We start from the raw sequence: 25,522 nt of genomic DNA, 5'->3' as shown, positions 1-25,522 counted from the left end.
GTCGGGGCCGACCTCCTGAGTCCCTTCTCAGCCGCCCAGAGATTCACCAGCCTCCAGAGGGGTCCTATCGTCAGGATAATTGCCAGTCTCAACGGAGGAGCTCCAGAAGTCGACCGCTCACATCAGGTGCTAGGCCACGCCCCCATGACTCAGGTGGCAGATCTTCACCGATCAAATCAGCCTCTCTACCTCCTATTACCACCAGAGGGAGTCTGGAAGGAGAACTCACAACTGGTGAACCAGAGAATGAACTCACAACATAGGTCCCCCGTGTGGTTCTGGGATTTTTGCACACCGCTCTTGCGATCATTTCGACCCCACGGGGGGAGATCTTGCGGGTAGCCCCAGATCGAGGCAGATTATCAGTGGTCTTGTATGTCTTCCCTTTTCTTATTATTGCTCCCACAGTTGATTTCATCACACCAAGCTTTTTGCCTATTGCAGATTCAGTCTTCCCAGCCTGGTGCAGGGCTACAATTTTGTTTCTGGTGTCCTTCGACAGTTCCTTGGTCTTCACCATAGAGGAGTTTGGAGTGCTACTGTTTGAGGTTGTGGACAGGTGTCTTTTATACTGATAACAAGCTCAAACAGGTGCATTTACTACAGGTAATTGTGGAGGACAGAGGAGCATCTTAAAACCACCATGGTTAATTACCGGTAGCCGGTTTTTCCGGAACCCATGACAGCACACCTGAGAGAGGGATCCGCCCTGGCAGGACAGGAACCTACTGAAATATAAGGGGCGGCACATCTCCCCCGCTTCAGTTGGTTACAGAGCATGAGAGGACTTCCTGGTTAGTTACATGTTTATTCAACACCACATCACACAAATACACCCTACTAACGTGCACACCCATACGGTGAAAAAGGGGGAATATACGGGTGCTGTCATGGGTTCCGGAAAAACCGGCTACCGGTAAATAACCATGATGGTTTTCCCTTCACCCATGACAGCACACCTGAGATATTTTTGGAGACTTCGAAACACCTTAGGGAGGGACCACCGCTTGTAGCACCCTTCTACCAAAGGTCAAGTCAGCAGAGGAGGATAGGTTTAATCTATAGTGTTTAAAGAAGGTTGATGGGGAGGCCCAGGTAGCGGCCTTACAAATTTGATCAATTGATACCTCTGCCTTTTCAGCCGAGGAGGTCGCCACGGCTCTGGTGGAATGAGCCTTGATGCTGTCAGGAATCGGTACACCACTAGCTGAGTAGGCTATACTAATAGCCTCCCTAATCCATCTGGCAATAGTCCCTTTTGACACTCCATAGCCCTTTCAGGCACCCTGAAAAGCTACGAACAGGGACTGGGACCTCCTCCACTGGCTAGTCACAGATATATATTCTAGCAGGGCTCTCTTAACATCCAAATTGTGGAATTTTTCCTTCCTTGGATTTTCGCAAAAGGAAAGAAGGACAATCTCCTGACTTCGATGGAAATCTGATACTACCTTAGAAAAATATTCAGAATTGAGAGTCCTCAGTGGTTGATACCTTTTAATGGCTAACTGAAAAGATGGTAACACATTGCAAGCTTTCGAGACTACTCAGGTCTCTTCATCAGGCATAGACTAATACAAAATCTGAAGAGTCACATATTTATGCACAATACAGCACAGAAAAAATGCAATAGATGAGACAAGTGACGTGAAGCTGAACTATCATTATGGGAGAGGGAGAAACATAAATATTGGACCAGTTCATAGATAAGGAGTCTGGATGTTTTATTGACAAGTTCATAGATAAGGAGTCCGGATGTTTTATTGTCCTCTGATTGGGGTCTCCTAATGTGTTGTGATGCCCCCACACGGTCTTAGGAGCAAATTCCTTAATTGATGTAAAAAGACATAAATCCATGCGACACATTCATTCCAGCATTGAGAGTGTCAAAGGTCGTCATAAATTTATATTCACAGACTCTTCTCTCTCTCTGATATGTGAAGTTACCTTTCAATACCAGTAATTTCATATCCATGTTGCTGTGATCAGGCGTACAAAAATGTTTTGCCACAGGTAGATCCATTCTTTTTTCTCTTATTGTGTGACGATGAGCATTCATCCTTGTTCTAATCTTTTGCCCTGTCTCCCCCACATACAGACCTCCTGTTGGACATTTAGTACAAATAATTAAGTACACCACATTAGATGTAATGCAGCTGAAAGTACCTGGGATCTTGTAGTCCTGATGTGAATTGGGGATCTTTATCTTGTCCGTGGTCATTATAGATGAACAGGTTTTACAAGGAAAGGTTCCTCTAGCTGTTGGAGAGGACAGGGAGCTTCTGACAATGATGCTTCTTAGATTTGGGGGCTGCCTAAAGCACAGTAGTGGGGGGTCTGGAAAAATGGATTGCAATCGGGCATCTTTTTGTAGTAAAGGTTGTAATTTCCGTGCAGCTCCCCTTAGCACTTCCAGATTTGGGTTGTAGGTGACTACTAGAGGCACCCGGTTATTTTCTTCTTTAGCTTTGTAATGTAGCAGGTGATTCCTTGACATTCTGGTGGCTCTTGTAATTTGATTTTCAATTGTTCTTGGATGGCAGCCCTGATTGAAAAAGGTCTTTTTGAGGCGACCAAGGTGTTTGTCTCTATCCATGGGGTTGGAACATATACGATTGTATCTGATGGCTTGGCTATAGATAATAGAGTTCTTTATGTGTTTTGGATGGAAACTGTCCCATTTAAGGTATGTTGGACAGTCTAATGGCTTCTGATACAGGGATGTCTCTGTTTCATTGTTTTTTAGCTTAATGATGGTGTCCAAAAAGTTAATCTCAGTGCTGGAGTAGTTGAGTGTTAAATTGATGGTGGGATGAAATTGATTAAACTGTTCGTGGAACGTCTTTAGCTGTTGCTCAGACTCTGTCCAGATGATTAAAATATCATCAATGAAGCGGTAGTAGACCAGGGGCCTGATGGGGCATGAGGACAAAAAGTTGCTTTCAAGCTTGGCCATGAAAAGATTTGCATACTGTGGAGCCATTTTACTTCCCATAGCTGTGCCAGTCTCCTGTAGATAGATTTTGTTGTCAAATTCAAAGTAATTGTGGGTGAGGATGAATTTTATAAGTTTCACCACAGCATCAGTATCAGTCCCTGTGTTTTCCACGAAGAATTTGCAGGTATTTAATCCATCTTGGTGTGGTATATTAGAGTACAAAGATTCCACATCCATGGTGGCCAGGATGGTTCCTTGATACTACCTTAGGCAGATATGCGGGGTCTGTTTTTAATACTACCCTGTCCTGAAATACTTGTGTATAACGTGGACTTACTGAGAGAGCCTGCAAGTCACTTACTCTACGGGCCGACGTAAGGGCCACTAAAATAATCATTTTTAGGGTAAGATGCTTTATGGGTAGTTGTTGAATAGGCTCATATGGTTCCTTTGTAAGGGCCTCTAATACCAGGTTTAGATCCCATGGAGCTTTTCTTGGTAATGGGATAGGTCTGGACCTATGGCAGGACTTAATAAATCTAGCTACCCATCTGTTTGCTGCCAGACTGCAGTTGTAAAGCACGCCCAGTGCGGATACTTGCACTTTGAGGGTATTTACCGCTAACCCCAGCTGTAATCCTGATTGTAAAAACTCCAAGATAGCACTAATCGGGGGCTCTTGCTCTAACGGCTTACCTAAGAACTGCAGGAATTTATTCCATGTTCTGCCGTAGATATTAGTCGTTACCGGTTTCCTACTTTTTAGCAGGGTGGCCACCAACCCGGGAGAGAACCCTCTATCCATTAGAAGCGACCTTTCAAATTCCACGCCGTCAGATGGAATCCCTTGACCTGAGCGTGAAATATTGGACCCTGAGATAGCAGGTCTGGGATTTCCGGCAGAATCCATGGATCTAAGAGGGACATCATTTGCAGCAGAGAGAACCAGAGTCTTTTTGGCCAGAATGGGGCTATTAGAATCACCCTGGCTTGATCTTTCCTGATTTTTCTCACTATTATTGGGATCAGAGTCACTAGGAGGAACGCATAGGCTAGCCTGACGTCCCACGGAATCTGCAATGCAGCCACCGCCCATGGCTTTTCCCTTGGGTTTAATAAACAGAATCTCTCCACTGGCCTGTTGTTTTTGTTGGCGAAGAGGTCTATCACCGGTTCCCCCCATAGCTGTGTTATCTTTTGAAAAATGGACCGATTTAGAGCCCATTCCCCTTGCCTTAGTATATTGCAGATCAGGAAATCGGCTTTTATATTCTCTACCCCTTTATATGCAATGCCGTCAGAGAGAGTAGGTGCTGTTCTGCTCTGTGAAAAATGTCTCTGGCTGCCTTCATTAGGGAGTGTGATCTTGTACCCCCCTGGTGATTGATGTATGCCACTGTTACTTTGTTGTCCGACATGATACGGTCATTGCGGCCACTGAGGAGGGGAATAAAGTCTTAGGGCTTTGCTCACTGCCCACAGTTCTCCCAAGTTGGAAGATGTGCCCCGTTCTTGAGGACCCCTGGGCCACATGACCCCTTAGGTGCGCCCCCCACCCTGAGAAGCTCGCATCTTTCAGAATTATGTTGGTCACTGGTTTGTCCCATAGCATCCCTGATGCCAAGTTTGTCCTGTCTAACCACCAGTTGAGAGAGTTCCTGACCTCTTAGGAAAGCTCCAGTCTTCCTTCTAAATGCCCTCTCAGCGATCTTTGTGATGCTAGAATTTCCCCTTGAAGCTGTCGGGTGTGGAATTGTGCCCACCTGACCGCCAGGATACAGGACGTCAGGGTACCTAGCAAGGACATCGCGTTCCTCAGGGTCATGTGGGGTTGGTCTAGGGCAGCCTAGGTCACATTCCTCACCTTCTCTATCTTGGCCTCTGGTAGTAGACAGGCTTATTGCTCGGAATCCAGGATAAACCCTAGAGAAGTCTGTTTTTTAGGGGCTGTAACCTTGATTTTTTGACATTTACCATCCACCCCAGTTTCTGTAGAGTGTCGGTCACTCGTCTCAACTGTACAGTACAGTGGTCTTCTTAGCTGCCCACTATTAGGAAATCGTCCAAATAGGGTATTATGATCATGTCGTGAATTCGGAGGAAGGCTGTCATTTCCACTACGACTTTGGTAAAAACTCTTGGGGCTATGGATATGCCGAATGGAAGGGCCCTGAATTGAAAATGTCTGAGTGGATGGGGATGTGATAGTATGCATCCTTTAAATCGACTACGGCCATAAAACAATCGTGATGCAGCAGTTTTATGGCTTTAGCTGCCGACTCCATCTTGAAAGTCTGATTTTTTTTATCCACTGATTGAGGACTCTAAGGTTTATGATTGTTCTGAGTGACTGGTCCGGTTTTTTTATCAGGAAGAGGGGCGAGTAGAACCCTGATCTCTCCTGTTTGCTCGGGACTTCGGAAAGAACCTGCTTGTCTAGCAGGCTCAGGATTTCCGATTCTAAGGCCAACTGTTCTTCTATCGCCTTCCTGATAGGGGTAATGACAAATGCTGTTTTCGGCTGATGTGAAAAATGGATCTTCAGGCCTTCCCTTATGATGCTTAGGATCCAGGCATTGGAAGAGATGTTTTCCCAGGCCTGGGAAAAGAGCGCCAATCTCCCCCCTACCGGAATACTGGCGTCATTGTGGGGATTTTATGGAAGTGGAGGTGGTGCCACCAAACATAAATCCGGACTCCTTTTTCCTTTTATCTTCCCATCTCCTTCTATCCCCCGGGGGACGGCCCCTGTTGAATTTTCCTCTCCGAAAGGGCGGCCTCCTCTGATTTGCTGGAAACCTGGGGAAGCCCTTCTTTCTGTCGCCTTCTCTAGGATGTCATCTAGGTTTTTCCCGAATAAAAACCGACCATCGCATGGGAGAGAGCACAGTTTAGCTTTAGACTGCAGGTCTCCTGGACAGCCCTTAAGCCACAATGCGCGCCTGGCGGCGTTTGATAATCCTGCCGCCCTAGCTGTCAACCTCATAGAGTCAGCAGAGGTGTCCGCCAAAAAAGCTGCCGCCCCATGCAGAAGGTACATATCTGCCAGTATTTTTTCTCTCGAGACTTTTGAAGCCAGTCTCTCTTCTAATTACTGCAGCCAAATCATTAGGGAACGCGCCGTGCAGCTATTGCAGGCTTCAATACTGCTGCTTCCCATGCATGTCTTAAGTAGGAATCCGCTTTTTTATCTAGCGGGTCCCTAAGTACCCCTGAGTCTTCCAAGGGCAGAGACAATTTTTTGGATGACCTGGACACCGTCGTGTCAATCTTTGGGACTTTGTCCCATATTTCTGTGTCCTTATGCTCAAAGGGGTACCTCCTCTTAGAGGAGGAGGGAAGAGCCCCTGACCTCTCAGGCTTCCTCCATTCTCTCTCAATGAGTGCCTGGACCTTTTCATTGACTGGAAAGGTCCGTTTCTTCCTTTCTTGTAGTCCCCCAAACTTGACGTCCTCCAGGGACTTAGCCGTTTTTTTCCTCCTCTAGGTCCATCGTCACTCTGATGGCCTTGAGGAGAGCATCCGTATCTTCTACTGGGAAACACGGTTTGCCACCCGTGTCACTGTCTGAGGAAGAGGATGGGTGTTTGGCCTGAGATAAGGCCGAGGACGAGTCTGAGATAGAGCTAGGGGGTGATCTAAGGTTGGTTGCGAAACTAGGTGCTCCCTCTGCCATGGTATGCTGGATGCAGCTGGCGCAAAGGTCCTTCTGCCAGTCTCTTGCTAGGGGGCTTTTACATATGACACAATCTCTATTGTTCTTCTTACTCTCTGCTTTCTTAAGGTTTTTCCTAAGGAATTTAAACATACAAAAGAAGACCCCTATTAACAGCTTGCTAACATTCACGAAGATCACTCACCACCCGTAATCAAGGGTACCGGACTCGGAGGCTGTGGAGGAGCACGTGATCTGTGCTTTCTCGATCTCGATGATTCCCCTGACCTACGGCTGGGGCGACTGCTGCTTGATCGGCTGCCATGCTTGTGGACGGAGGGTTGTGAATGAGGCAGAGACGGTGGAGACGGCGACCGCTCCTGCTCTGACCCCATGGTTACCCATCCGTACCGACTGCCATCCTCCATCCTCCTGTAAATAGTCTGCCTCGGTCCTGTGAGTGTTTCCTCCCCTCCCCCCTGCGACCGCCGGCCGAGCGCTGCATCTCCCTGCTTAGGAAAGGCCGGCCGGCGTCACACCAGGCGTCATGTTACTGTCGCCTAACTGACGTTAGCCGGCGCGCTCCCAGGATGCCCTGCGCTGTTGACGTCAGCGGCCGGAAGACACCCACGGCCCTCCCTCACTAGGCGTTCTGAGGGAGCGAGACCGCGGGCACGCGTGAGGGGAGGGAGGCGCGGTGGAGCCGCCAGGAGCCGCCGCCCGCACAAACATGGAGCCCTAGGGACCTCTGGGGACTGCGCTTCCAGACACCCGACGGCCGGCGCTACAGGTGAGGCACCCTGTTCGTCCCGCTGGGACGGGCCAGGGACCTTTCACCTATGACAAGCACAGCCTCTGTCAGTGGGATTCCCTTCCAGGACAGGAACCCAACTGAAGCGGGGAAGAGGTGCTACCCTTATATTTCAGTAGGTTCCTGTCCTGGCGGGGCTGATCCCTCTCAGGTGTGCTGTCATGGGTGAAGGGAAAGAAAAAGTTACAGGCCTATGAGAGCCAGAAATCTTGCATGTTTTTAGGTGACCAAATACTAATTTTCCACCATAGTTTGAAAAATAAATCTTGCCAAATCAGACAAGGTGATTTTCTGGATTTGTTTTCTCATTTTGACTCATAGTTATGATCTACCTATGATGTCAATTACAGGCCTCTCTCATCTTTTTAAGTGGGAGAACTTGCACAATTGGTGGCTAATTAAATACTTTTTTCCCCACTGTAACACAAGTAAGCACAAAATGCAGTTTTGAAATAAAGGTATTTATTAAGGGAAAAATAAATCCAAACCTACAGGTCACTGTGTAAAAAGTGTTTGCCCCTTAAACCTAATAACTGGTTGGGCCACCCTTAGCAGCAACAATTGCAATCAAGAGTTTGCGAAATGTGGCAATGAGTCTTTTACAACGCTCTGTATGAATTTTGGCCCACTTACCTTTGCAGAATTGTTGTAATTTGGCCACACTGGAGAGTTTCTGAGCATGAGATGCCTTTTTAAGGTCATGCCACAGCCCACAGCATCTCAATCGGATTAAGGTCAGGACTGTGACTAGGCCACTCCAAAGTCTTAATTTTGTTTTTCTTAAGTCATTAGGTGGTGTACTTGCTTTTGTGTTTTGGATCATTGTCCTGCTGCATAAGTCTAGTGCGCTTCAGCTTGAGGTCAGAAATGGTGATGAGCGACAGCCACAACACATGCAGGGATTGCCTGTTTGTTAGGACGGACATTCTCCTTCATGATTTGTTGGCAGATAGCAGAATTTATGGTTCCATTTACCACAGCAAGTCTTCAAGGTCCTTAAGGAGAAAAACAGCCCTAGACCATCACAATACCACCACCATATTTTGCTGTTGCTTCCTTTTCTGAAATGCTGTTACTTCTACCCCAGACACACACCTTCCAAAAAGTTAAACATTTTTTCTCATCAGTCCATAGTATTCTCCCAAAAGTCTTGGGGATTATCAAGATGTTTTATGGCAAAACTGACACCATCCTTTATGTTATTGCTCAGCAGTGACTTTTGTCTTGGAACTCTGTCATACAAGCCATTTTTACCCAGTCTTTTCAATGGTGGCGTCATGAACACTGACCTTAAAAGGAATCTGTCACCCCTTTTTCGAATATGAGCTGCCGGCACCGATATCAGGGGCTTACCTACAGCATTCTGTAATGCTGTAGATAAGCCCCCGATGTAAACCTGAAAGATTAGAAAAAAGAGTTAGATTATACTCACCAGGGAGGGGGCGGTCCAGTCCGATGCCTCCCATCTTCTAGCGATGACGTCCTCTTCTTTCCTTCCTGTCGTGGCTCCGGGGCAGTCGCACTGCTCTGTTGAGGGCAGAGCAGAATACTGCAGTGCGCGTACGCAGGCGCCAGACCTCTCCCGGCACCTGCGCACTGCAGGACTCTGCTCTGCCCTCAACAGGGCAGAGCAGTGCGCCTGCGCAGGAGCCACGACAGGAAGGAAAGTAGAGGACTGCATCGTATGAAGATGGTAGGCACCGGACCGCGACACCCATCGGACCGGACCGCCCCCCCCCCGGGTGAGTACAATCTGACAATTTTTTGTTCTTCTCTTTCAGGTTACATCGGGGGCTTATCTACAGCATTACAGAATGCTGTAGATAAGCCCCTGATGTCGGTGCCGGCAGCTCATATTCAAAAAAAGGGGTGACAGATTCCCTTTAAGTGAGTCCTCCAGTTTTTTGGATGCTGTTGTACGGTCTTGTGTGACCTCTTGGATGAGTGGTCGCTGCGCTCTTGGGTAATTTTGACAGGCCTGCCACTCCTGGGAAGGTTCACCACTGGTCCATGTTTTCACCATTAGGGGATAATGGCTCTCACTGTGATTCGCTTGAGTATCAAAACTTTAGAAATGGCTTTATAACATTTTCCAGTCTGATAGATCTCAATTACTTTGTTTCTCACTTGTTACAGATTTTCTTTGGATTGCAGTGTGATGTCTAGCTTTTGGGGTTCTTTTGGTCTACTTCACTTTGTCAGGAAGGTCCTATTTAAGTGATTTCTCTATCGCTTCATTGGGGGACACAGGAAACCATAGGTGTATGCTGCTATCACTAGGAGGCTTACACTATGCTCAAAAAAAAAATTAGCTCCTCAGCAGTGTATGCCCCACCAACTGGCACTAGGTTAATCAGTTTTAGCTTGGTGTCAGTAGGCGGACACGGGTCTTTTTACTAAACCCATATATACCTCGGTTTTTGTCGATTTCCAGTAATGTCTCCCTCTTTTATTTTTTAGATGGATTTTCTCCTTTATCTCTAGAGGGATACATTGTGAAGAGTCACCCTGTACTCCCACATAGAGACTATGAGAACGGCGTGAACTGCCACCCTGTATCCGGCAGGACGCCAATCCCTAACACATGAATAGTGCTTAGGTGATCTGGATTTTGGTCCTAGTCCCCTGTCTCTTACCCACTCACCCTCCAGAGCCTGTCGGTTTTAGGAGGCATGAACGTCCCACATCCCCAAGAGGCTCAGACATCTAATGAAAGTCTCACCTTCAGGATGGAGAGGTACATCTCCTTTTCTATCTCTGTCAGATTCCAGTTCAGAGTTGATAGAGAAGATTCAGATAAAGAAGATGAAGATTATGAAGGCATGGATGACGGTAGAGGAAGATGGAAGAAGAAGATGGGTGAGGTCTTCCAGCCTTCCTATTAACTCTTCTTAATTTAGGGGTTTTTAGTTAGATATGGGCCTTGGTTTTTTTTTTCTAGGACCTTTTATTTCAGTATAGACCTTTTTTGGTGTATATGGTGCCTGTTTCTTTTATTTCTGCGAGATTGATGGCGCAGGGTTACCTTACAGGTAATGTCTGGGCCTCCACGCCACACTCCCCTGTCTCGGCGGCCACTGTTCCTAATCTAGGCCCCAGCTTTAGCGCGGCCTAGTTCCCGCAGTAAGCGCCGTTTCCTTCTGGCAACTTCGGGTGGGCTTTTCTCCCGCCCCCTTCTCTCTCCTCAGTGGCACGGAAATCTGCACGCACTTTTTTCTCTGCTGGCCCTCCTCTTCCTCCCTGCGGTCGCCATTTGCCGGCATCTGGACCCAGAATGTGGCATCTTTCTGCAGGGAACTCTGCATCTCCTCTGCATTCACTCTGCAGTCCTGCTTGTCTCCAGGAGCTTCTCTACAGCCTGGAAGCAGACTTCAGGACCTGCATCTTCCTGTGAGTAAGCTCTGCTCTACAAACTGTCGCTCCCCGTAACATATACAGTGGGTATGGAAAGTATTCTGGCCAGCCATTTGGTAAATTAAATGTACACTCTGCACCCCATCTTGACTGAAAAAAAAATAGAAATGTAGAAATTTTTGAAAATTTATTAAAAAAGAAAAACTGAAATATCACATGGCATAAGTATTCAGACCCTTTGCGCAGACACTCGTATTTAAGTCACATGCTGTGCATTTCCTTGTGATCCTCCTTGAGATGGTTCTACTCCTTCATTGGAGTCCAGCTGTGTTTAGTTATACTGATAGAACTTGATTTGTAAAGGCACACACCTGTCTATATAAGACCTCACAGCTCACAGAGAATTTCAGACCAAAAGAGATTCATGAGGTCAAAGGAACTGGCCAGGGAGCTCAGAGACAAGGCACAGATCTGGCCAAGGTTACAAAAGAATTTATGCAGTACTCAAGGTTCCAAAGAGCACAGTGGCCCCCATAATCCTTAAATGGAAGATGTTTGGGACCACCAGAAGTCTTCCTAGACCAAACTGAGCAATCGTGGGAGAAGAGCCTTGGTGAGAGAGGTAAATAAGAACCCCAAGAACACTGTGGCTGAGCTCCACAGATGCAGTAGGGAGATGGGAGAAAGTTCCACAAAGTCAACTATCACTGCAGCCCTCCACCAGTCGGGCCTTTATGGCAGAGTGGCCCGACGGAAGCCTCTCCTCAGTGCCAGACATATGAAAGCCTGCATAGAGTTTGCTAAAAAAACACATGAAGAACTCCTAGACTATGAGAAATAAGATTCTCTGGTCTGCTGAGAAAGAGATAGATCTAGATCTTTTTGGTGATAATTCTAAGCGGTATGTGTGTAGAAAACCAGGCACTGCTCATCACCTGCCCAATACAATCCCAACAGTACAACATGGTGGTGGCAGCATCATGCTATGGGGGTGTTTTTCAGCTGCAATGTCAAGACGACTGGTTGCAATTGAAGGAAACATGAATGCGGCCAAGTACATAGATATAATGGATGAAAACCTTTTCCAGAGTGTTCTGGACCTCATACTTGGCCGAAGGTTCACCTCACAACAAGACAATGACCCTAAGCGCACAGCTAAAATAACAAAGGAGTGGCTTCAGAACAACTCTGTGACCATTCTTGACTGGCCCAACCAGAGCCCTGATCTAAACCCAATTGAGCATCTCTGGAGAGACCTGAAAATATCTGTTCACCAACATTCACCATCCAACCCGATGGAACTGGTGAGGATCTGCAAGGAAGAACGGCAGAGGGTCCACAAATCCAGGTGTGAAAACTTGTTGCATCATTCCCTTGAAGACTCATGCCTGTACTAGCTCAAAAGGGTGAATACTTGTGACCATGTGATATTTCAGTTTTTCTTTTATAATAAATTTCAAAAAATTTCTACTTTTCTGTTTTTTTTCCAGTCAAGATGAGGTGCAGAGTGTACATTTTTTTTAATCAAGTAATTTTTATTAAAACATATATCCAGATTGAAACACAGTCTGACACAAACTCCAGAAAATACATAATGTCCAAAGCAGATTAATACATTTTCCATTAACATGAAGTAACCCGGTAACCCACCCACCCCCTCCCTCCCTACCTCGCCCCCAATCCCCATCCCATTAACCTTTATTATCAAACTGATACATCACCTCTTGATATATTTATACACAGCTGTACAGGGGCTCAGCTACACAAGTAGAAATTCCGTCAGAAGCAATTAAACGACTCCGAACCTACTCTGCAATAGCTCCGCAGACGCCACACCTGGATAATCCAGCCATCCGCCCCACACATTCTCTAATTTTGTATGTTGACCTCTCTTAAATGTATATATTCCTCTCCATGAGGACAATAAAGTTTACTTTGTTCACTAATTCTTTTTTGACTGGTGGTTTTTCATCCAGCCAATGCATCGCAATAAGCTTCCTAGCAGCATACAGCAGTCTTGCAATAGCCAATCTCCCACATTCATCTGTAGCAATATCATCCACAGAGTGTACATTAATGAGAAAAAAAAAGAATTTACCAAATGGCTGCAATGAAACAAAGTAAAAAATTTAAAGGGGTCTGAATACTTCCCGTACCTACTGTATCTTTCTGTCCCCTAACCATTAGTTAGTGGGTCTGCTTTATATCATGCCTAATCCTAAGGGAGAGGGCTCTCGCCCTCCTGCTTCCTCCTCTGCTCTTGTCAGGCACTTTGCTCTTCATGTAATTGCAAACTCCCTTCAAGTCAGCCCTCTTCCCTCTGTCAGGACTCGTAATCCGGTACTTATTCATTTGATTCGCACTGGTAAGTGATCTTTGTGAAAGTTCACTCTGTGATGTAGTCTTTCCCTTGTTTTTCCCTGATTCCTGCCAGGGAAGGAAGTGTGCAGGGAAATCAAGTCATAAGTAGTGTGCACTTTGCGGGTCCCCCTTGCCAGACCCCTATCTAAAGAGGTTCTCTCAGTCTTGTATCTAGAAGACTGTAGCAGAGGAGACACCTAATTTCGCTTAAAGTCTAAGGGAAATTATTAGACTGAAGTAAAGGATTCCGTGTTGTCCCTGTCCCAGGGAGCAACCCATAAGGGGAAGGATAAGGGGAAGGAAAAAAGAAGGAAGCCTAGATCCCCGCAATCGGACACTTATAATGACTTTATTAGGGGCTAGGATTCTTCCGAGTCATCTTCATTAGCATCTTCTTCTTCGGAAGACAACTGGCCACTTGTTTCCCCATAGACCAGGTGGATAAGTTGGTGAAGGTGGTCTGGAATACTATGGGGATAGTAGAGTCAAAGCCTGAAGGATCAGTTCAGGATGTCATGTTTGGGGGACTGGACCAGAGGAAGCGCAGGTCCTTCACCTTGAATGATAACATCCACTCTCTGGTACACTGGGAGTGGAAGAGACCAGAGAGGAAAGATTCCCTTCCCCCAGAGTTTAAAAGGAGGTATCCTTTTGGCGACCCATTGTTAAGTTCTTCGGATAAGGCCCCGAAACTTGATGCGGTTGTAGCCAAGGCGTCAAAGAAATCCTCTTTGCCCTTTGAGGACGTGGGAACTTTAAAAGACCCACTGGATAATAAGGCAGACACCTTCCTTAAGGGCACCTAGGAGATGTTGGCAGGAGCTGTAAGGCCAGCGATAGCATCTACATGTGCTATTCCATGTGAGGGGGAGTACCTGTTTGGCCGATCCTGGACAAACTTCTTGAGAAGGCAGGGGACGATAATAAGAAATTTCCCAGTCTGTCGGTTCCTTCCTACAGGCGTCTCTTCAGTAGAAAATTTAGCCGTGGAAAGCCTTCCAGGGAACAAGTCAAGTGGAATGAAAGAAGGAGGAAAGATAGGGGGTTTATGTTTGGGAGCTCCTCTCGGTAGCATAAAAAAAACACCCCAATGACTGCTGGCCCAGGTAGGGGGTAGGCTATCAGCCTTCTATCCTGCCTTAAAAACAGAAAAACACAGTAAAACAAACATATAAAAATACACTGTTGTAAAATACACTGTTGTAAAGAAGTAACAGCAAACAGCAAGTGCTAGTAAAAAGATGATAAAAACAGGGTGTTTGGTTGATACGTATTTTTGCAAAAAATGTATACTAAGTCGCTCTACCAAACGTCAAGGTAACCCATATCAGAGCAGTCCCTAACTGATGTATTTAAAAACCTGATCATGTGTATAGTACCTATATGAGCAGGATTCAGACAGGTAATGTCCGACGTGGACACGCTGCAGAGGACGGCCTTTATGTGCATGGCCCACAAGGGAGGGGTGGAATACCTCCCTAATCTTGCAAAACCAAGAAACCAATTAAATAAAAACACATGGGCCATGCACACAGTGAACAAGTCTGTAAGACAATGGTCACACCACCAAAAGACTGAAACACAGAAAAACACAGTAAAACAAACATATAAAAATACTCTCTTGTAAAGAAGTAACAGTAAACAGCAAGTGCTAGTAAAAAGATGGTAAAAAAATTGGTATTTAGTTGACACGCTTTTTGAAAAAAATGTATACTAAGTCGCTCTACCAAACGTCAAGGTAACCCATATCAGAACAGTCCCTAACTGATGTATTTAAAAACCTGATCATGTGTATAGTACCTATATGAGCAGGATTCAGACAGGTAATGTCCGATATGGACACGCTGCAGAAGACAGCCTTTATGTGCATGGCCCACAAGGGAGGGGTGGAAAACCTCCCTAATCTTCCAAAAACAAGAAACCAATAAAACTAAACTTGGTATCAACCAAATAACGTTTTTTATCATCTTTTTACTAGTACTTGCTGTTTACTGTTACTTCTTTACAACAGAGTATTTTTATACGTTTGTTTTACTGTGTTTTTCTGTGTTTCAGTCTTTTGGTGGTGTGAACACTGTCCTACAAACTTGATCACGATGTGCATGGCCCAACTGTTTGTATTCTATCCTGCTTTGTTTGGATTATCCAATAGTGACTGGGTTCGTAGCCTGACATCAGGGCTGAAGTTAGAGTTTCTCTCAATCCCATCGGAACAGGTCCATGATAGCCTCTTCCCGGTCTTCCTCCACAGAACAACAAACCCTGTAAGCAGAGGTGCTGTGTAGTGATCCTCCACCAGGGGGAGCTAGTGAGGGAAGAGAGGTTACACACTAAGCGTAGCAACACTGAGCAACCGCACAGGTGTCACAGATAATGAGAGAATGTTCAGACAAACCGAGTCAGAAACTATCAGGAGCAGATGTACCAGAAGTAGCAGCAATACATGTAGTCAAAATACCAAGCCGTGGGTCAAAAAGCCAAACAATGAGCGCGGTGTCCAAAAACATGAGATGGAAGACGTGGTCGGGGTACAAGCCAGGGAATCAAAAGCAGACATAGAACATAGCAGCAGAGACAAATACCAAGAGATGGGGTCAGATCAGTCCGGGTCATACACGTGGATACAAGTCAAAGGCAGGAGGAGCACCAACGTACAAGGGTCAGAGGCGTTGAAATGGAAGTTAGAGCTATCACTAACAGTGGTCAGCAGGCTGTGACAGACTGAAATAGCCCAGCTAGCTCCAGAACGAGGCCGAGGAGATTAACCCCCGCATGACCAGTCCAGAGCGAGGACAATAGAAAATAAACTCTGGACTGGACCATGACATCCTGGAGCTGTTGTGTAAGACTGTCCTGGCAGAGGTTCCCTTGCCAGAAGGGGTAAAGGGTTTTATTCCCTCCTCTTTCTGATTCGGAAGCCAGATGGCTCCATAAGAGCTATTATTAACCTGAAATCAGTTCTTGAAAGTATGCCACTTCAAAATGGAGTCAATTAGATCAGCAATAAAGCTAATCTTAAATACTGTTTCATGGCAGTGTTGAATCTCAAGGACGCGTACTATCACGTACCTATACATGCTGAGCACCAGTGGTTCCTCAGGGTGGCAGTGGTCATAGAGGACACGATTAGACATTTTCAATTTAGAGCTCTCCCTTTTGGTCTGGCCATTGCCCCTAGGGTCTTCACAAAGGTGGTAGCAGAGGTATTGTCTCATCTATGTGAAACCAATGCCTTGATTATTCCCTAACTGGATGATTTTCTTATTGTAGCTGATCATTGCTCGACGCAAGTAATAGAAATAATGGCCACCTTGGAATGCTTGAGGTGGCTATTTAACATTAAGAAATCACACCTAGAGCCCCTAAAGGTGCAGGAGTTCCTAGAGGCCCCATTACATTTAGCGAGGCACCAGCGATCCCGAACACGATATGACCCGGTCAGGATCGCTGGTGCATCGCTAAATGGTCGCTAGTGAGCTGCCAAACAGGCAGATCTCACTAGCGATGCAGCAGCGGTCGGCGGTCGATACTTACTTGTCAGACGTGGCGATGATGTCTTCTTCCGCCCGCGTCCATGGCTCGCTCGTCGGCGCCAGCAGGAAGCCGACGATGAGAAATGGACGAGGCCGATCTCGCGCGATCAGCGATAACCAGCGGGTGAGCCAGTCGGAGGTGAGTATCATATGTAGCAATATCGCTAGTGATATCACTGCTGCGTCACAAAATCGGTGACGCTTTAGCGATATTGCTAGCGATATCGCTATGTGTAAAGGGCCCTTAGGGCTAATTCTAGACTCAGGAGTGTCGACTACCAGGTAGTAAATTAGATAAAATTTAACATCAGGTGATGAGAGCATTAAACAGTCCCTCTATGTCGGCGATGTCCTTTTCAGGGTCATTAGCCTCCTACATCCAAGCAGTCCGGTGGGCTCAATTTCAATTTCCTCTGTTTGAAGACTTCCATTGAAGGAGAACTCACCACTTCTCGTGGCAGCTTGTTCCACTCATTGATCACTCTAACTGTCAAAAAGTTTTTTCTAATATCTAATCTGTGTCTCCTCCCATTCAGTTTCATCCCATTGCTTCTAGTCTTTCCTTGTGCAAATGAGAATAAAGTTGATCCTTCTACAATGTGACAGCCCTTTAGATATTTGTAGACAGCTATTAAGTCTCCTCTCAGTCTTCTCTTTTGCAAACTAAACATTCCCAAATCCTGCAACCTTTCCTCATAAGACAGGGTTTGCAGACCGGTCACCATTCTGGTCGCTCTTTCATACAAGAGTCTTATAGTGGGACATCTTGCTTAATGACACATCCCTCAGGGGTACCTGTAATATATATAAAGGTACTATGTAATCTGATTGCGTGGGATAAACGAATCTGAGACCAAAGTTGAGACAAGCAAACTGTATTAACAAAGCAAAGAGTAAACATTAACTAACAGCGAAATTAAAAACAGCACAAAATGGAAATGTTCAGCAGCTATGCTAGCGGAGCATGACCGCTAATGCAAGCAAGTCCAGAAATTATATGCAGTAAGAGCACGACCTGCACTTATACTTGGTAGTCCAGAAATACGCAAACATTGAAGTCGACACCTTTCATGGAAGTCCAGTAATATGAAGACGGTGAACCACAAGGAGGTTTTCCAGTGTACTTCCTTTAGGACTGAAAAAGTCCCGCTAAAGTCCAGCACTACAGCCGCACAGACACAGTACAGGAGTTAATATTCAGAACATAATAATATAAAAAAGTCTTATGGACCACAGCAGATCCAGACATGTGTAACTCCACTCTTCAGAAGTCTTGTCAGTAGGTAAGCACAGCCAGGATAAGGAAGCAGCACAGGGGACTGAAGGCAGCTGGAAATGATGAGGCAGAGAACAGAGTAATCAAGCAGCAGTAGGAACTCCAGAAGCAAGTCAGGAGAAAGCTCAGAAGCCACCAGCAACAAAATACTCAGTCAAGGAGTCTTTCTTGACCCGGACTTAAATAACAGAACTGACAGGAAGTTCAAGGACAGGGCGAAGTACCATACTTCATCTTGGATGAGGGCAAAACAGGCTCCATGGAACATCCGGAAACCTTACAGTACCTGGATGAGCTAGTGACTTTAACACCATCTGCTTTGCAGTTTCTGACGTGATGGTTATACCGGGCTAATCTATCCAGAGGGGTTCCCTGGGTAATTCAGGGTAGACACTACAGACACTAGCCCTACAGGTTGGGGGGCTCATCTGGGTGAGGTCATGATCCAGGGAATTTGGAGAGAAGAACAGCTAGATAGCTCATCTAACCTGAAGGAACTGATAGCGGTGGAGATAGCTATAAGAAGGCTCCTTATATCCCTACAGGTTTATCATGTCAGGATCCTCTCTGAAAATCAGGTGACAGTGGCCTACATCACCCACCAAGGGGGAACTTGGTCCTGACCTTTAATGGAGGTGGAGGATCGATTGTTTCAAGTAGTGGAGAACCATTTTCTACCCTTGACTGCTCTTCACATAATAGTAAAAGAAAACATCAGAGCAAACTTTTTGAGCCGCAACCTACTCAGGCAGGGAGAGTGGATACTGAATGATTCCATCTTCGAGCAGATTGTGCGGACAGGGGGGTTATCCGGACATCAGGGCCGGCGTTATCGGCAGGCAAACCAGCCAGCTGCCCATGGGCCCCCAGCTAGTGCCACGTCACTCAGCCACTATCGGGCCCGTGAGGCAGGGGGGCCCGCCTACCGCCAGCGACGATTTCCCCTGCCGCATTGAACTATACCGGCGTCATAGACGCCTGTACAGTTCAAAGCAATGATGGAGGAGAGAGCCGTGAGTACTGGACTGTGGCGCTATGTGGGGGATGGAGGAGGATGTGTTATATACAATGGAGGGGAGAATGGAGGAGACTGTGTTATATACAATGGGGGAATGGAGGAGGCTGTGTTATGTACAATGGGGGGAGAATGGAGGAGGCTGTGTTGTATACAATGGGGGGGATGGAGGAGGCTGTGTTATATACAATGGGGGAGGATGGAAGAGGCTGTTATATACAATGGGTGGAGGATAGAGGAGGCTATGTTATATACAATGGGGGGAGAATGGATGAGGTTGTGTTATACACAATGGGGGGAGGATGGAGCAGGCTGTGTTATATTCAATGGGGGAGGATGGAAGAGGCTGTGTTATTTACAATGGGTGGAGGATAGAGGAGGCTATGTTATATACAATGGGGGGAGAATGGAGGAGGCTGTGTTATACACAATGGGGGGAGGATGGAGGAGGCTGTTATATACAATGGGGAGGATGGAGGAGGCTGTGTTATATAAAATGGGGAGGGGGAGGATGGAGGAGGCTGTGTTATATACAATGAGGAGGTGGAGGATGGAGGAGGCTGTGTTATATACAATGGGGGGAGGAGGCTGTGTTATTTACAATGGAGGAGGATGGATGAGGCTGTGTTATATACAATGGGGGGGAGAATGGAGGAGGCTGTGTTATATATAATGGGGGGAGGATGAGGAGGCTGTGTTATATACAATGGGTGGAGGATGGAGGAGGCTGTGTTATATACAATAGGGGGAGAATGGAGGAGGCTGTGTTATATACAATGGGGGGAGGAGGCTGTGTTATATACAATGGGGGAGGATGGAGGAGGCTGTGTTATATACAATGGGGGAGGATGGAGGAGGCTGTGTTATATACAATGGGGGGAGGATGGGTGAGGCTGTGTTATATACAGTGGGGGTACATTATATCCTATGGGTAGGCTGTATTATATTCTAAGGGGTACATTATATTCTATGGGGGGCTGTATTATATTCTATGGGGTACATTAAATTCTATGGGCGCTGTATTATATTCTATGGGTGGGCTGTATTATATTCTTTGGTGGGCTACATTATATTCTATGGGTGGGCTGTATTATATTCTATGGGGGCTACATTATATTCTATTGGGGGCTGTTTTATATTTATTATATTCTATGAGGGGTGATTGCATCATACTCTGAGGGGGCTACATTATACTACATGAGGGGGCTGCATTATATGAGGGGCTAGATTATATTGTATGGGGGCTTCATTATATTCTATGAGGGGGCTGCATTATACTCTGTGAGGAGAGCTACATTGTATTCTATGGAGGGCTACATTAAACTATATAAGGGGGCTGCATTATATTCTGTGGGGGCTGCATTATACTCTATGAGGTGGCTACCATATATTCTATGGAGAGGCTGCATTATACTATATGTGGGGGCTGCATTATATTCTGTGGGGGTTACATTATATTGTATGGCGGGGCTGCATTATACTCTGTGGAGTGGCTGCATTATGCTCTGTGGGGTGGCTGCATTATGCTCTGTAGGATGGCAGCATTATGCTCTGTGGGGTAGCTGCATTATGCTCTGTGGGGTGGCTGCATTATGCTCTGTGGGGTGGCTGCATTATGCTCTGTGGGGTGGCTGCATTATACTATATGTGGGCTGCATTATACTGTATTGAGGACTATGGGGAATACATTATACTATATGAAGAACTATGGGGTGCATTATACTATGGGAAGTGAATTGTATTACATGTATGACTATGGTGATGCATTATACTATATGGAGCACTACAAGGAGTGTATTATACTATATGGAGGACTGAGTGTATTTTAATATATGGAGGGCTATGAGGAGTATATTATACTATATGGAGGACTAAGTGTATTTTAATATATGGTGGGCTGAGTAGTGTATTATACTATATAGAAGACTGAGGAGTTTATTATACTATGTGGACTGAGGAGTGTATTTCAATATATGGAGGACTATGAGGAATGTATTATACTATATGGAGGACTATGGGAAGTGTATTATACTATATAGAGGACTGAGGAGTGTATTATACTATATGGAGGACTATGGGAAGTGTATAATACTATATGGAGGACTGAGGAGTGTATTTTAATACATGGAGGACCATAGGGAGTGTATTATACTATATGAAGGACTATAGGGAGTATATTATACTATATGGAGGACCATGGGGAGTGCATTATACTATATGGAGGACTATGGGGAGTGTATTATACTACATGGAGGACTATGGGGCACATTATAATATATGGAGGACTATGGGGTGTATTATACTAAACAAGCAAAATGCTACATATTCATCGAGTTATTGGATTGTTTATGCCGGAACAAAAATCATTGTTCTCGGCAGCACATCGCCGGTGTAAACTCTAGATGTGCTGCTGATAACATGATACTGTATGGGGACAGATTGATCTAATAGTGATTGTTCTGTTCCCATCATTCTTTCTCAGTTGGTGTAAAGAGGCTGGGAAACAAGCGTTGAACGACTTCAGTATTGTCGATCACACTCGCTTAGCGGCCTGAACTCAGCACATGTAACTACAACCGAAATGCTTCTGTGTGATGTGCAATATGTTAGCATTTGGGGCCCCATTTTAAACTTTTGCCTAGGGCCCCACTTTGCCTAAAACCGACCCTGCTGGACATAGAACTCTTTGCCACCAAAAAGAACAGAAAGGTGAAGCAGTTCTCTTCTTTCAACCCCAGGGAAAAGCCACTGGCGGTAAATGCCTTCCTGATCAGGTGGAACTTCAAGCTAGCTTATGCTTTCCCCATTAGCTCTGTTGCCACTGGTAGTGAGGAAGGTCAGAGAAGACAGGGCAAGGCTTATTGTGATTGCCCCCTTTTGGCACAGATGGGCATGGTTTTCGTGGCTGAGGACCATGTTGGTGTCCGAGCCTTGGGTGCTACCGGGGCTCCCGGATCTCCTCTTCCAAAGGCGAGTCTGTCATCCACGAGTGGACGGGCTTCTCCTGTTGGCGTGGAATTTGAAAGGTCATTGTTGAGGGAAAGAGGGTTTTCTCCTAATCTGATAGCCACTCTTCTAAAGAGTAGGAAAGTGGTCATGACCAAAAAAGAAAAAGGTGTTTGGCTACCTCAAATTTTAAGATTGGTGGGGAGATCCCAATAGGTCAGATTCTGGAGTTCCTTCAGAAAGAGTACTCTCAAAGTCTAGGTATTAGCTCTGGGGGCCCGGTTTAGATGTCATCTGGTGGTGAATTACTGGATAACTAGAGTTATTAAGGTGTCAACTAGATATAGGCCCATCCTTAAGGAGAGCTACAGTGCGTGGCGAAAGTGTTCGGCTCCCTGGAATTTTTCAACCTTTTCCCACATATCATGCTTCAAACATAAAGATACCAAATGTAAATTTTTGGTGAAGAATCTACAACAAGTGGAACACAATTGTGAAGTTGAACGAAATCTATTGGTTATTTAATATTTTTGTGGAAATTCAAAAACTGAAAAGTGGGGCGTGCAATATTATTCGGCCCCTTTACTTTCAGTGCAGCAATCTCACTTCAGAAGTTCATTGTGGATCTCTGAATGATCCAATGTTGTCCTAAATGACTAATGATGATAAATATAATCCACCTGTGTGTAATGAAGTATCCGTATAAATGCACCTGCTCTGTGATAGTCTCAGGGTTCTGGTTGAAGCACAGAGAGCATCATGAAGACCAAGGAACACAACAGGCAGGTCCGTGATACTGTTGTGGAGAAGTTTAAAGCCGGATTTGGATACAAAATGATTTCCAAAACTTTAAACATCCCAAGGAGTACTGTGCAAGCGATCATATTGAAATGGAAGGAGTATCATACCACTGCAAATCTACCAAGACCCGGCCGTCCCTCTAAACTTTCATCTCAAGCAAGAAGAAGACTGATCAGAGATGCAGCCAAGAGGCCCATGATCACTCCGGATGAACTGCAGAGATCTACAGCTGAGGTGGGACAGTCTGTCCATAGGACAACAATCAGTCGTACACTGCACAAATCTGGCCTTTATGGAAGAGTGCAAGAAGAAAGCCATTTCTCAAAGATATCCATAAAAAGTGTTGTTTAAAGTTTGCAACAAGCCACTTGGGTGACACACCAAACTTGGAAGAAAATGCTCTGGTCACATGAAACCAAAATCGAACTTTTTGGCAACAATGCCAAACGATATGATTTGCGTAAAGGCAACACAGCCCATCACCCTGGATACACCATCCCCACTGTCAAACATGGTGGTGGCAGCATCATGGTTTTGGCCTGCTTTTCTTCAGCAGGGACAGGGAAGATGGTTAAAATTGATGGGAAGATGGATGGAGCCAAATACAGGACCATTCTTGAAGAAAACCTGTTGGAGTCTGCAAAATACCTGAGACTAGGATGGAGATATGTCTTCCAACACGACAATGATCCCAAACATAAAGCAAAATCTACAATGGAATGGTTCACAAATAAACATATCCAGGTGTTAGAATGGCCAAATCAAAGTCCACACCTGAATCCAATCGAGAATCTGTGGAAAGACCTGAAAACTGCTGTTCACAAACGATCTCCATCAAACCTCACTGAGCTTGAGCTGTTTGCCAAGGAAGAATGGGAAAGAATTTCAGTCTCTCAATGGACAAAACTGATTCGAGACATACCCCAAGCGACTTGCAGCTGTAATCGCAGCAAAAGGTGGCGCAACAAAGTATTAAGTTGAAGGGGCCAAATAATATTGCACACCCCACTTTTCAGTTTTTGAATTTCCACAAAAATTTAAAATAACTAATAATTTTCATTCAGCTTCACAATTGTGTCCCAATTGTTGTTGATTCTTCACCAAAATGTACATTTGGTATCTTTATGTTTGAAGCATGATATTTGGGAAAAGTTTGAAAAGTTCCAGGGAGCCGAATACTTTCGCAAGGCACTGTATTACAGGTTCCCCATTTGAGTCAGCCCCAATAAAGGTGCTTTCCCTTAAAGTAACCCTCCTGGTAGCTGTAACAACCCTGCTGGCATTACTGCATGGCCTCCCATCCCCCACACACCAGCTTACTCACTGCTCCAGGCCATACTGTGAGTTCTGTCTGCTGCCGGCTCCATGCTGTGTGCTTCTTGCTTCCTGCCTGCTCTCTGCATGCTTTCTGGCTGTGTGCATAGGGGGCCAGCGCCAACACTCTCTGGTTCTTATGGAATCAGTGTGCACCTGTCTAATGTGCTCCCGGCCAATCACCAAGAGGCCTCTTGTATTTAGGACAGCGCAATGCTTTCACTCAGTGTCTAGAAACTGAGTTGCCAGGACCTGTCCTGTGTTTTTTGCTTTTCTGGAGGCTTGATTCCTAGCCTTGTTTTGAACCTGTCTGTCTGCCCTCCAGGAGGCAGAATATCCTGGTATCTGTGTCTTAGTTCTATCCTTGTCTTGTACCTGTCTTGCCGCCCTCCAGGAAGCAGAATATCTTGGTCCCTGTGATATTGTTCCTAGCCTTGTCTTGTACCTGTCCGTCCACCCTCCAGGAGGCAGAATATCCTGGTCTCTGTGCTATTGCTCCTGATCTTGTCTCTTACTTGTCCTTGATGCCCACCAGGAGGCAGAATATCCTGGTCTCTGTGTCTTTGTCCCTGTACCTTGTCTCGTGCCGTTACCTTGTCTGAACTCAGTCCTACCTCTGTCTCTCAGTCTCCTTGTCTATGGCTCCTTTTCCTGCAGTGTCTTTCCTTGTGTCCTCTCCGTCTGCCTGTGCTCCGCACTCTTGCGGCTCTACCTGTGCTCCCCACTCTTGTGGCTCTGCCTGCTCTGTACTCCTGCGGCTCTTCCTGTGCTCCGAAATTCTTGCGGCTTTTCTCCAGTGTGAACAGGTCCAAACCTGTTCCTTCTATATTTCCATCCTTCCCGTACCAGTACCTGCACCTCCTGTGTGAACAGGTCTCTATCCATTCCATACACCACTCCTTCCTGTCCGTGTTCCTGTGCCTTCCCAGTCAGCCCCCACCTGCCAGTGTCTCAGCTGTGCCCGCCTGCCAGTGTCTCAGCCATGCCTGCCTGCCAGTCTCAGCCGTGCCCGCCTGCCTGTGTCTCAGCCATGCCCGCCTGCCTGTGCCTCACCCGTGCCCGCCTGCCAGCATCTCAGCCATGCCCACCTGCCAGCATCTTAGCCGTGCCCGCCTGCCAGAGTACCAGCCATGACTGCCATGCTCACTTGCCTGTCGGCCAGTTGTGCCTGTCACCAGCACCTGTCCTAGTGCTCTGTTCCCCAGTGTGATCAGCAGCCACAGCCAGACACCACCCTGGAGTGGCACCTAGTAGCTACCTGCAGCACAAGCCTGACCTCACCATCAGAGGCTCCAGAGAAGACCAAGGTAGCTGCATTAGTTACGCCACTTCCAGGGTAGTCTGGTTTGTGGCACAGTGGGTCCACAACCCCCTCGCTCGTGCCAACCTGCCAAGGCACGAGCATGACAGTAGCATTAACATCTGCCGAAGGGTGAGTGATATTCAGGCTCTTTCTAGGCTACCACCATTTAACCAGTTCCTGGAAGATAGGGTTATCCTAATGCCAGGTCTATCTTA

Source organism: Dendrobates tinctorius, unplaced genomic scaffold (genome assembly GCF_039654945.1).
Source record: "Dendrobates tinctorius isolate UK_male_01 unplaced genomic scaffold, ASM3965494v1 ptg000111l, whole genome shotgun sequence".
NCBI classification, from domain to species: Eukaryota; Metazoa; Chordata; class Amphibia; order Anura; family Dendrobatidae; genus Dendrobates; species Dendrobates tinctorius.
Note: the sequence above shows the minus strand (reverse complement) of the source record.